Consider the following 13,146-nt stretch of genomic DNA (forward strand, 5'->3'; position numbering starts at 1 on the left):
AGGAGACCTTTCCAACCTACTAATGAACAGGGTAAGTGTTCCCTTTAATCAATTATACATTTTATATACACTAACATGCATCTTTCATGGATCACTGAATTTGCCATTAACAACTGGCTTTTTGTATCCAGTTTAAAATACCAACATTCTAAAACTGACACTAATTACAGAAGCCAATGAAGTAGAACTTCCGTTTTTTTGATGCAATGCTAGTATGATGCTCATTTGCATGAGTTTCAGTACACATTATTGTGGCACTGTGTTTCCGATGGCATGGTTACTGATTAGGTGTGAAAACACTTTTTACTGAGTCTGTGCTGTTCAACTTTTTCCATGTAGTGGGGTGATTATTTCTCATAGCCATTAGTCACGTGTGAGATACTTTCAACATTTCAAATAAAGTCATTCAGTACATGCTTATTTTGAAGTCTCATTTCAATTATGGGGAGCAACACAAGAATTTTCTCGTCTCATTGAACCTGAAATAGCATCAGATAATGAGGCCCCTAGATATGTGAGACCTGTTAATCTAAATCGAGTGCTTATAAAATAGCAGGAATAGGATGTAATGAATAAAATGCATTGAAAAACAGGGATATAATTATATATTCAGCCCTTAATATTTCAATGAGACAAATACAAAGAAGATTAAGCATCCATAAAATCTCAAACTCAGCCAAACTCTGCCCCATTGTATCACAACTTTACTGAAGGATGCCATATTGGTGTTCCATGTAACCAACATTGCCCCTTGGCACTATAAATGATCTCTGCTCTGTCCAGGCCTCCATGTTCCTTGTCTACTTAAGAGTGAAAACTCTACCTTGCAGGTACTATGGGAACCTAATGAAGAATGCACAATGTTGTAATAATCATATAGATCATGTAACCCCCTAGTGTCATTTATATAGGGAATAAAGTACCCCCTATTGTAAAATATGAGGATATTATAAGTCACCAAGGAGTTCCATGACCATTTTATAGTTATGGAACTCAGATGTGACTTCTAATATCCTCATATTTACATAAGTACAGGAGGTACTTTATTTATTATAATACACATGTTTCAGTGAGTCATGTGACAGAAATGACATCACTACTCACCGTTTATAATTGATGACATCAATAGTAACCATTTATATAGTGAATAAAGTACCCCCTCTTGTAAAATATAAGGATATTATAAGTTACCGAGGAGTTTCATGACCATATAAAAACACGAGGCCGAAGGCCGAGTGTTTTTATACAGGTCATGGAACTCCGAGGTAACTTCTAATATCCTCATATTTTGCAACTGGGGTACTTTATTTATTATAATACACAAATTTCAATGAGTCATGTGACAGAAATGACATCAGAACTCACCGTTTATAACTGATGACATCAGAACTCACCGTTTATAAGGATATAATTTACAGGATATTCATGGCTTTTGTGTATTATATAGTGAATAAAGTACCCCCTCTTGTAAAATATAAGAATGTAAGGCCGAGTGTTTTTATACAGGTCATGGAACTCCGAGGTAACTTCTAATATCCTCATATTTTGCAACTGGGGGTACTTTATTTATTGTAATACACACGTTTCAGTGAGTCATGTGACAGAAATGACATCAGAACTCACCGTTTATAAGGATATAATTTACAAGATATTCATGGCTTTTGTGTATTATATAATGAATAAAGTACCCCTCTTCTAAAATATAAGAATACTATAAGTTACCGAGGAGTTTCATGGCCACATAAAAACACGAGGCCGAAGGCCAAGTGTTTTTATACAGGTCATGGAACTCTGAGGTAACTTCTAATATCCTTATATTTTGCAACTGGGGGTACTTTATTCACTATATAATACACAAGTTTCAGTGAGTCAAGTGACAGAAATGACATTAGAACTCACGGTTTATAACTGATTACATCACTAGTCACTAGTCGTTTATAAGGATGTAATTTACAAGATATTCATGACTTTTGTGTATTATAAGGATATAATTGACAAGATATTCATGGCTTTTGTGTATTATAAGGCTATTAGAAGCCACAAAACAGTTCAACAACCACTGTAAAACAGACCAGAGCTTTTATTAAGGCTACAATACCCCTAGTTGAAATCTAATAGTCTTTTAAATTTTAATAGGCGTATATTATCCTATATAATCTATAGCACACCCATGTTAGTGTCTGCAGGGAATGCTGTTGGCTCCAACACTGGTGTGCTATCAAGGCAGCATGACAGTAGCAGTAGTAACAAACAGGCACATGCACACCCAGTAAAAGCTACAGTAAAAGGAACACTTACTCAAAGCTCCTCTTGCATCCGTGTTGCTTCCTATCAATGTTTTAATGGATGCCAGTGTGACAGTGCAACCAAGTTAATAAGAGTGCTAATAGGCAGCAACATCTCTTGACGCTACCAACTGCTGCTATGGGTGTTGCCCTGACAGCCTGCCCGTGTTAGTGCTGATAGCATTGCGGCCGGGCACTAATGTGAATGCCCTGTCAGACTAGGGTTGCCACCTTTTCTGGAAAAAAATACCGGCCTTCCTATATATTTATCTTTTTTGCCTATTAATAACATTGGGATCAGCCGGTAAAATATCAGCCAGGTGGCAACCCTATGTCAGACTATTGCTCATAGCAAGGCTATTTGCCTGTCCCTTTAAATCCTTAACAGCACAAGTTAACTAACAGTATTGTAAATGGTGAAATATTCATAGTGTAGATTATTATATAATAATGTATATATGTAAAAAAGAATTTACACAAATTTGTGCAATTAGGGTTTGTGCCTAATATTTGTCTCTTGGCAAGACCAAAAACTGGTTATTTTCTTGTGTGCAAAATCAAGGCCACATTAGCGCTTAATCAAAGGAAAATTTTCTACTCAACCATTTTTTTCTTTTCTTTCCCTTTACTGTTTCTGTAAAAATCTTTGTGCTTTTCTTTGCATATCCTTAAACATACTGTGAAATTTTAGACTTTCGTTTTTTCAGCGGATGTGAAATCTGGGCATTTGCTTTCTAAAGGCTTTACAGAATGTCCTTTGTGTACAATGACTTATTTCTTGAAATCAAAGGTTACATGTTTGTGCTTAACAAGACACATTAGTAGGAAACATGCTCCATCATTTACAGCTGTAGCGACACAACCCAATATGGGATTGTAATAGAATCTGATAACAAGAGCTTTTCTCCTTTCTGCTTCTTAATACGATCTTCATGGATTCCACCATTTTTGCCACAGCCTCCCAGCTCTGTAACATCCAATCCTAACGCTCGGGTTCACACCTGACTTTTAACTCCTTCCTTCTGGTTCAGGATGAACTGTAAGATATCCTGTGGATCATAACAGGAAGCAACACAACCTAATTAATGGTTTAACAAACCTGCTGATAGGTAAATCCATTCAACATTTCAAATAAGGTCATACAGTACATTGATTAAAAATGAATTGTATTTACAGGGACCCTCCACCCAAAAATGGAGAGAATTTCATTCTAATCAGCTTTCCAGTATACATTAATTCAACTCTTTCATGGTTTTAAAGTTAATTGTAAATTCCTGTTAAAAGCAGTATGCCTTTTGCAGTTTTCTACAATCCTGTTTCTATATCTTACAACAAATAGCAAAAGCAGCTGATTAAAAGCCCTGGAGGAAAGCTGACTTCTACTACGTTTCAATAGACAGAAACAGTGAACAGAAAAGCATAAACAAATATTGCTTTCAATTACATTCACAAAATAAAACAAAATAAAACAAATGACAGCTGGCAAAGTCAATAAAGATGGTACTGCACTTATAACCTGGCATAAAAAGAATAAAAGTATCTATGGGTATGGGACTTGTTATCCAGAATACTCTGGATTTAGGGTTTTCCGGATAAGGGATTTTTCTGTAATTTGGATCTTCATACATATAGGTTTTTCTGCAAAGACTAGAATTTTTAGTGGAAAAAGAACTAAAATGTTTATACTAATACTAATTTATTATACTCCGAAGCTGCAAAAAGTCTGAATCCAAAAATCCACCATCTTAAACCTGCCAATGTTATGTAGAAGTCAATGGCAGATGTCCCTTTTAAATGTGAAGATATTGTGGTCTGCACTGGGTTTTGTTCGATAATCTGAAAAATTTGGGGTTTTCAGGTGATAATCATGCAATTCTGAAAAATTCATACGATTCTGTCTATTCTTTTGACCTGAGCTTTTCCAGTTTATTTATTAATAAATAAAATAAAATCATAGATGGGAGTTTAGTCAAGCTTGGTTATAAATATGAGATAAATTTGAGTTTTAGTGAATAACCACCTTAGTAAACTAGAAAATAATTTAAACATTAAATAAACCCAATAGGCTGGGTTGTCTTCCAATAAGGATTAATTATATCTTAGTTTGTATCAAGTACAAGGTACTGTTATATTATTATAAAAAAATGGATAAAATAGAGTCTATTGAACTTCCCATATTTTGTAGGTTTCTGGATAATGGATTTCTGGATAACGGATCCCATACCTGTACTTGTAAGCTTAAAGAAAGTCAGACATGGTAAATCTATTAGTCACATATTATCATTTTACACATACAGTTGGCAAAACCAGTTTTCACAATGATTTAGAACTAACACATGTAAAGCATGCAAAGGCATCAAAGAGCAACAACTTACCATCATCAGTTGTACGGGTAGGGTGTCTCTGGCTTTATTTAGAGAATTATCCAATATGAAATATACCTCTGGGTATTTGGGTTCATGACACATAGTACACACACAAGAGCTTTGTGACCCTCTTGGATCTACTGTAATGTATAGTGTAGCCCTAGGAGGGGTTTTAAAGAATAATTTCCTTGTAGATGCAGCCTGCCAAAATTCAAACAATACACTTCCATCATACAGGAAGGATAGGCTGGTGGTTTGTGGGGTTTTAATCACAGCAGTCGTCTCAGAGAAAACAATGGAGATGAAAACACCCTGGTATAATACAGCCTTACAGCAAAAATGGTATCTCTAACCTAACAATTGAAAGAAGCAGCACTCAAGTTAAAGGGGTTGTTCACATTTAAGTTAACTTTTAGTATGTTATAGAATGGCCAATTCTAAGCAACTTCTCAATTAGTCTTCATTATTTATTGTTAATAGTTAATTTATTTTTAGTATTTTAATTACTTGTTTCTTCTTCATGGGGGTCACTGACCCCATCTAAAAAAACAAATGCTCTATAATGCTACAAATGTATTGTTATTGCTACTTTTTACTATTCAGTCCCTCCTATTCATATGCCAGTCTCTTATTGAGATCAGTGAGTTTGCTAGAGTAATTTGGACCCTAGCAACCAGACTGCTGAAATTAAAAATTGCAGAGCTGCTGAATAAAAAGCTAAATAACTCCAAAAACACAAATAATCAAAAATTAAAGCCAATTACAAATTGTCTCAGAATATCCCTCTCTACATCATACTAAAAGTTAATTTAAAGGTAAACAACCCCTTTTCATTTTTTAACCCTTTGCCTGCCAAGAACGTACGCCGTACGTTCTGGCAGGCAAGGCTCAGACTGCCAAACACGTACATAGTACGTTGTTTGGCACTTCCGGTATTCTTGTGTGATCTGCGGCTTGCAATGCAGCGAAAAAGCCGCAGATCACTTGGCAAGCCCCTAGGCAATGGGTAAAGGCTCCTCAATCCCCTGCTAGGCCCCCCGATCGACCCCCCCACCCGACCCCAAGATGGCCGACCACATGGACACGTACCTTGTGCGATGTGCGCATGTACGATGTCCGCATGTGGAAATCTTCTGTGATCTGCGGCTTTTCCCTAGCATCGCAAGCCGCAGATCACTTGGCTCTCCCTAGGCAACGAGCTCCGGGTTGCCTGCTGGCCACTGATCGCCCCACCGACCGCCCCACCGACCGCCCCACACATGAGCAGAAGCAGCGCCGACATCAGACACGTGGCTGCTTCTAGGGGCTGCCTACCAGCACTGCCCCCTTCTCTACTGGTGCTGATCTGTCTGGGAGCCTTCCTGCTGCGGTCCTCCAGTGTTGCTTGAGAAAGAGAGACTTTCCAGGTACAAAATTTGCTTTATTTCACATTTGTTTTTATCAAACTTGTCTTTCTTTTTGCTTTTTCAATTTTTCACTTCTTTCTCCCACTTATTGTTGTACACCCATATACCCACACATATACTCGCACATATACACACCTACACACACCTATACACACCTATACACCTGTATAATTATATTTATTTGCTGTAATTTTATCATTATTGCATTTTCTGTGATTTTTTATTGAATATTATTTTCTGTTTTGCTTATGTATCTTTAGTATAGTTTTGGTGTTTGGTGTTTTGGTATAGAAATATGTATTTTACTTTGTTTGATCCGTGAGAATTTGTGCTTTCCAAAAATATATGGGGTTTCTGGGTTTTTTTTTTGGTTTTTTTTTACAGTTTGGGGGTCTTACCGCACATAATGCAGTCGGGGCTGAGTTGGCCAGCGTGAAAATTCATATGCACTATTTTTATTTGGGGTCCGCCCATGCCATTTGCTTTGGTATATCTATGCATATTGGGCATCAAACTGTTCGGTAGACCCTTGCCATCAATATTTAGGGTGTTTTACAATTTTATGTAAGAAATTGGGTGAGATATATGCGGCCAATTGCAATATTTTTAGGCGATTTTCAGAAATGTCATAAAAACCGCTGCCTTTAGCGTAGATTTGCAGTATGGTAGTTTGGAGTAGAAAGACATAATTACCTATTTTTGATTCGTCAGCATGTGTACTTTCCAAAAATATATGGCTCTGGGGGGTCTTTGTACTGTTAGGAGGGTCTTGTGGCAGACAATGCTCAGTCACAGATCTTTGTTCACAGAAAGCGAATCGGCAGCGGAAAAACGAATGTGCACTGTTTTTATTTGGGGTCTGCACATGCCAGCTCCTTTGGTATATCTATGCATATTGGGCATCAAACTGTTCCGTAGACCCTTGCCGTCAATATTTAGGGCGTTTTACAATTGTATGTAAGAAATTGGGTGAGATATATGCGGCCAATTGCAATATTTTTAGGCAATTTTCAGAAATGTCATAAAAACCGCTGCCTTTAGCGTAGCTTTGCAGTATGGTAGTTTGGAGTAGAAAGACATAATTACCTATTTTTGATTCGTCAGCATGTGTACTTTGAAAAAATATATGGCTCTGGGGGGGTCTTTGTGCTGTTAGGAGGGTCTTGTGGCACACAATGCTCAGTCATAGGTCTTTGTTCACTGAAGGCGAATCGGCAGCGGAGAAAAGTCAAATGCACTGTTGTTATTTGGGGTCCGCACATGCCAGCTGCTTTTATATATCTATGCATACAGGGCATCAAACTGTTCCATAGACCCTTGGCATCAATATTTAGGGTATTTTACAATTGTATGTAAGAAATTGGGTGAGATAAATGCGGCCAATTGCAATATTTTTAGGCAATTTTCAGAAATGTCATAAAAACCGCTGCATTTAGCGTAGCTTTGCAGTATGGTAGTTTGGAATAGAAAGACATAATTACTTATTTTGGATTCGTCAGAATGTTTACTTTCCAAAAATATATGGTTTTGTGGGTTCTTTGTGCTGTTAGGAGGATCTTGTGGCACACAATGCTCAGTCATAGGTCTTTGTTCACTGAAGGCGAATCGGCAGCGGAGAAAAGTCAAATGCACTGTTGTTATTTGGGGTCCGCACATGCCAACTGCTTTGGTTTATCTATGCATATTGGGCATCAAACTGTTCAGTCAACCCTTGGTGTCAATATCTAGGGTGTTTTCTAATTGTATGTAAGAAATTGGGTGAGATAAATGTGGGCAATTGCAATATTTTTAGAAATGTAAAAACAGCTGCCTTTATCGCCAAATTTCGGAAAGGTTCTGGCTTGGTGCTTTGGAGTAGAAAGACATGCATATCCAATTTGGATTCGTGGGAATGTGTACTTTCCGAAAATATATGGTTTTCTGGGGTGAACATAATGTTTTCTACCTTTGCGCCCCCCAAACTATGTAAATGTGTTCATTTTGCAGTACCTGCAATGACAGACCATATTGGGGGGGTCTTCATTTTGGGGCGCTTATATGCCACATGCTTGGGTACACCTATACATATTGGACACCAAACTGTTCAGACGACCTTAGGCTTTCATATTTGGGGTGATTTATCTTGATACCTAAAAGTATGTGGGAAATACGATGCTGCAGGTTGGAAAATTTGAGTTGATTTTTGGGAATGTCACCAAAATCACCAAATTTAGGATTGGTTTGCGGCTTGGTACTGTGGAGTACAAAGACATGCATACCCAATTTGGATTCGGGGGAATGTGTACTTTCCGAAAATATATGGTTTTCTGGGGTGAACATATTTTTTCTACCTTTGCCGCCCCCCAAAACAATGTAAATGTGTTGATTTTGCAGCACCTGAAATGACAGACCATATGGGGGGTCTTCGTTTTGGGGCCCCTATATGCCACGTGCTTTACTACACCTATACATATTGGGCATCAAACTGTTCAGAGGACCCCAGGCTTTCATATTTGGGGTGATTTATCTTGATACTCAATAGTATGTGGGACATACAATGCCGCAGGCTGGAAGTTTTGAGGTGATTTTTGGAAATGTCACCAAAATTGCCAAATTTAGGATTGTTTTACAGCTTGGTTCTTTGGCGTAGAAAGACATGCATACCCAATTTAGATTCGGGGGAATGTGTACTTTCCGAAAATATATGGTTTTCTGGGGTGAACGTATTTTTTTCTACCTTTGCCCACCCCAAAACGATGTAAATGTGTTGATTTTGCAGCACCTGAAATGACAGACCATATGGGGTCTTCATTTTGGGGCCCTTATATGTTACGTGCTTAGGTACACCTATACATATTGGGCATCAAACTGTTCAGCGGACCCCAGGCTTTCATATTTGGGGTGATCTATCTTGATACTCAATCGTATGTGGTACATACGATGTGGCAGGGTTGATGGTTTGAGGGGATGTTTGAAAATGTCCCTAAAATTGCCAAACTTAGGAAAGTTTTGCAGCTTGGTGCTTTGGAGTAGAAAGACATGCATACCCAATTTGGATTCGGGGGAATGTGTACTTTCCAGAAATATATGGTTTTCTGGGGTGAACGTACTTTTTTCTACCTTTGCCGCCCCCCAAAACAATGTAAATGTGTTAATTTTGCAGCACCTGAAATGACAGACCAAATGGGGGGTCTTCGTTTTGGGGCCCCTATATGCCACGTGCTTTACTACACCTATACATATTGGGCATCAAACTGTTCAGAGGACCCCAGGCTTTCATATTTGGGGTGATTTATCTTGATACTCAATAGTATGTGGGACATACAATGCCGCAGGGTGGAAGTTTTGAGGTGATTTTTGGAAATGTCACCAAAATTGCCAAATTTAGGATTGTTTTACAGCTTGGTGCTTTAGAGTAGAAAGACATGCATACCAAATTTGGATTCGTGAGAATGTGTACTTTCCGAAAATATATGGTTTTCTGGGGTGAACGTACTTTTTTCTACCTTTGCCGCACCCCAAAACGATGTAAATGTGTTGATTTTGCAGTACCTGAAATGACAGACCATATGGGGTCTTCATTTTGGGGCCCCTATATGCCACGTGCTTGGGTACACCTATACCTATTGGGCATCAAACTGTTCAGGGGACCCCAGGCTTTCATATTTGGGGTGATTTATCTTGATACTCAATAGTATGTGGGAAATACGATGCTGCATGGTGGATGTTTTGAGGTGATTTTTGAAAATGTCCCTAAAATTGCCTAACTTAGGAAAGTTTTGCAGCTTGGTGCTTTGGAGTAGAAAGACATGCATACCCAATTTGGATTCAGGGGAATGTGTACTTTCCGAAAATATATGGTTTTCTGGGCTGAACGTACTTTTTTCTAACTTTGCCCCCCCCAATCTATGTAAATGTGTTGATTTTGCAGTATCTGGCATTACAGAACAGATAACTCAAATGGGGTGTCTACATTTTAGGGCCCCTATACACCACATGTTTAGGTACACCTATACATATTGGGCATCACACTGTTCAGTGAACCCCAGGCTTTCATATTTGGGGTGTGCTACATTGATACCTAATGATGTGTGGGAGATATGATGCTGTAGAGTGGAAGCTTTGAAGTCATTTTTCAAAAAATTCACCAATTTCTATAAAACATTATAACTTTAGGAAACAATTGCAACTTTGTAGTTTGGAGTACAAAGATATATTTACCCATTTTTGATTCACCAGAATCTGTTCTTTCTAATAATGGGTAGTTTTCTAGGGTAAACCTATTGTTAGTGGAATGTTTGGCCTTGAAATCAGAAGTATGCCGTTTGGGGAGTGTTGCTTTGGAAATTTGGTAGTGTACTGCTTGTAGATTTTGACCTATACAAGTGAGAAATCTCCATAAAACTATATATATTTGGTATTGCCGCGTTCAGGAGACATAGACCTTTCCAAATCAGCTGTGTTCTTGTACATAAAATAAATGATGTTTCTGATATATGTGATTGTTCTTTGTGAAACGTGATTTTTTTCATTTTATTAGACACTTAGAAGCCTATATTTTTTTACAGAAGTAGAATTACACCAAAATTCTTGCATATTTTGAAAGTTCAGGTTGTCCTGAAAAAAACAATATATTGTTATACTGGGTAAACTAAAAGACCACCCCAAGAAAGGCCCTTAAAGTGAAAGAGTACAAAATGTCTGAAAACTGCTTGGCAGTAGATGTTCGCATCTAGTACAAAACGGCTGGCAGGGAAAGGGTTAAACGGTTTGCTAACTATTATTATTTACAGTTATTGTACAGCCATAGGACATAGAAGTGTGTATACATCAAGGTGGTTATTTACTAAAATCCGAATTCATCGTCTATTTTATTTAAAAAAACACAACAAAAATCCCATGTCCAATTTTAGCTTATTTATTTAGCTTATTTATTATAAAAAAAACCTCTTATTTAATTAATTCTGGCTTTTCCCCCGAATTGCTTGAATTTTTTGGGCTTTTTTCACGATTTTTTTCAGTTTTTGCCCAAAAATATGATTTTCAGCCTAAACCCAGTGCAGACTATGAAAATTTTAAACTGAGATAGGTGTCTCTCACATTGACTTACGTATACAAGACCTCGACAGGTCTGAGATGGAGGATTTTCAGATTCGGGCTTTTTGTTGCATCGGGGTATAATAAATCTTGAAAAAATCGAATGTTTTTCTATTTTAACATTCAAATTTTAATAAATAACCCCCCAAATGTACCAATTACATATAGACACTGACACAATACAAGAGGTCAAAAAATGAGGACATTGTTTTTTATGTGCACAAATCATTTGATTAAATATATACAGGATCGGGAGCTGATAAATATAGAATTAGGACCTTAACATAATACACATACTTTTGAATCACATTGACATGTTCTCCCACTGTGGAGAATGTCTCAGTCATGGTACTGTGAAGGCCCCTGTGTATACATAAACATGTAATTGTGCAAATAAGGAATATTGTGAGCATTCAGTTAGCTGCAGTGTCATGATTTACTGCCCACATATGTTAAGTATAACTGGGAAATAAGCATCCCTTATAAACAGTAATTGTATACTTTTCTGCTTCTATGTGGAGTCACAGGTGGTAAGGCCATTCTCCATATTAACAGTTCTGAATAGTAAAGTGAGGAGATCCGATTCACTGGAAACCTTACATTCAACCTTCTGTATGTAAATACACACACACATTAAAAATGTTCGGTTTGGTATATTCCTGATAAGAGTTAAAGCTTATCTATCACAAAGTGAAAAAAAATCTGTCATCTGATTATTGACTTAATGGTAAACCTCCATGGCCTAAATCTATTTATAGTGACCAGTTTACTCATTAAAGACTTGGAGGTCTTGGTAGGAAAATATTTCATGCAGCCGTACTAGCTTTACATGCCTAAACAGCTGCTGTGTTTATGGAGTAGGGTTGAAGCTTTCTAGCCAGGGGAGAGCAGTGTACATTTAAGGGGTTATTTAAGGTCGAATTTTAGAGCTTTGTGGGGTTTTTATACCTCGAATGAACTCACAACTCGAATGTTATCTAATTTTATAAAAAACTTGAATGGAAAAAACTTGAATCAGTGAAAAAGCAGTTTATTGTGTACACAGCCTTACGCGTTTCCTGTTACAAACACTTCTATGATTGTTTCTGTAACACGAAACGTGAAAGGCTGTGGACACAATAAACTGCTTTTTCACTTTGAACATATTGCCTGGTGGAAGATTGCCTTTTTGAGTGCCTGCTCCAAATAATTTTGTTTTGGTTTTCTCCCACACTCCAAAACATACAGACAGGTTAATTGCCCCTGGTTGTATGATATAGACTCTAATTTGTAAGCTGCACAGGGACTGATGATGAATCATCGCTGCAAATGACTGAGAATATGTAACAATAAAAAATACTATAAACCTATTATTTTTTTCTTCGGACGAAACACTGATGCAAAGTTGAATTGTACATCTGCTTATTATGTTGGATTACTTTAAATATAACCACTGGCAGATCAGACATAAATCACATACGTCATAGTTAAGACATTTGTAATCCTATATCTCAGACTGTAGGTATGCCTTTGCTTTTTTCCCACCCATTTAAAAAGTCAAATTGTTTTCAAAAAGCATTCGCACAGCATTCTTCTAGTTTTGTTACGGCCATTTGTGGTATTTCCAACTGAGGGTTCCATAGATTACGCATCCAACCCGAAGGTTCCATAGATTATGACTGCATCTGTGGGTTGGATTGAGACCACACTAGAAATTTTAGGGTCAAATGTAAAGCTACAGTTATTATTCATACTTCTGTTATCACTCAGCAGTTAAAGAACTCACTTTAAATATTTATTTATTTTTCTGTGAAACTTGGTTCATTAACACCTTCGCTTGATCAACACTTCTTAAAGTGAGGAGTGTGAATAAATGGAGTCTGTAAAATGGCTCTCGGGAAGAAGCAATTTTATCACTGCGAAAGATGTGGCAATTTGTTTGGCTAAATAAAATGAGATTTGATACTCATTCAATGAAAACTATATTTTATATGAGCAAAAAAAAAAAGACTTTATTTTGCTGTACTTTAGATG

The 13,146-nt window shown here is 37.3% G+C and overlaps 1 protein-coding gene and 1 long non-coding RNA gene across 2 annotated transcripts in view; one reads left to right on the plus strand and one right to left on the minus strand.

Annotated features, from left to right (window-relative positions):
* LOC108701889 (IQ domain-containing protein K) overlaps window positions 1–13,146 on the plus strand; it is a 92,555-nt gene that overhangs the window by 72,664 nt on the left and 6,745 nt on the right. The window lies entirely within an intron of this gene.
* Window positions 2,063–5,104, minus strand: LOC121398318. The gene is made up of 2 exons (XR_005964242.1): window positions 4,661–5,104; window positions 2,063–3,334 (listed from the first exon to the last, which is right to left on the minus strand). It is a non-coding gene; the product is annotated as an uncharacterized LOC121398318 (long non-coding RNA).

The sequence above is a fragment of the Xenopus laevis genome, chromosome 9_10L (assembly GCF_017654675.1).
Source record: "Xenopus laevis strain J_2021 chromosome 9_10L, Xenopus_laevis_v10.1, whole genome shotgun sequence".
Taxonomy (NCBI): Eukaryota; Metazoa; Chordata; class Amphibia; order Anura; family Pipidae; genus Xenopus; species Xenopus laevis.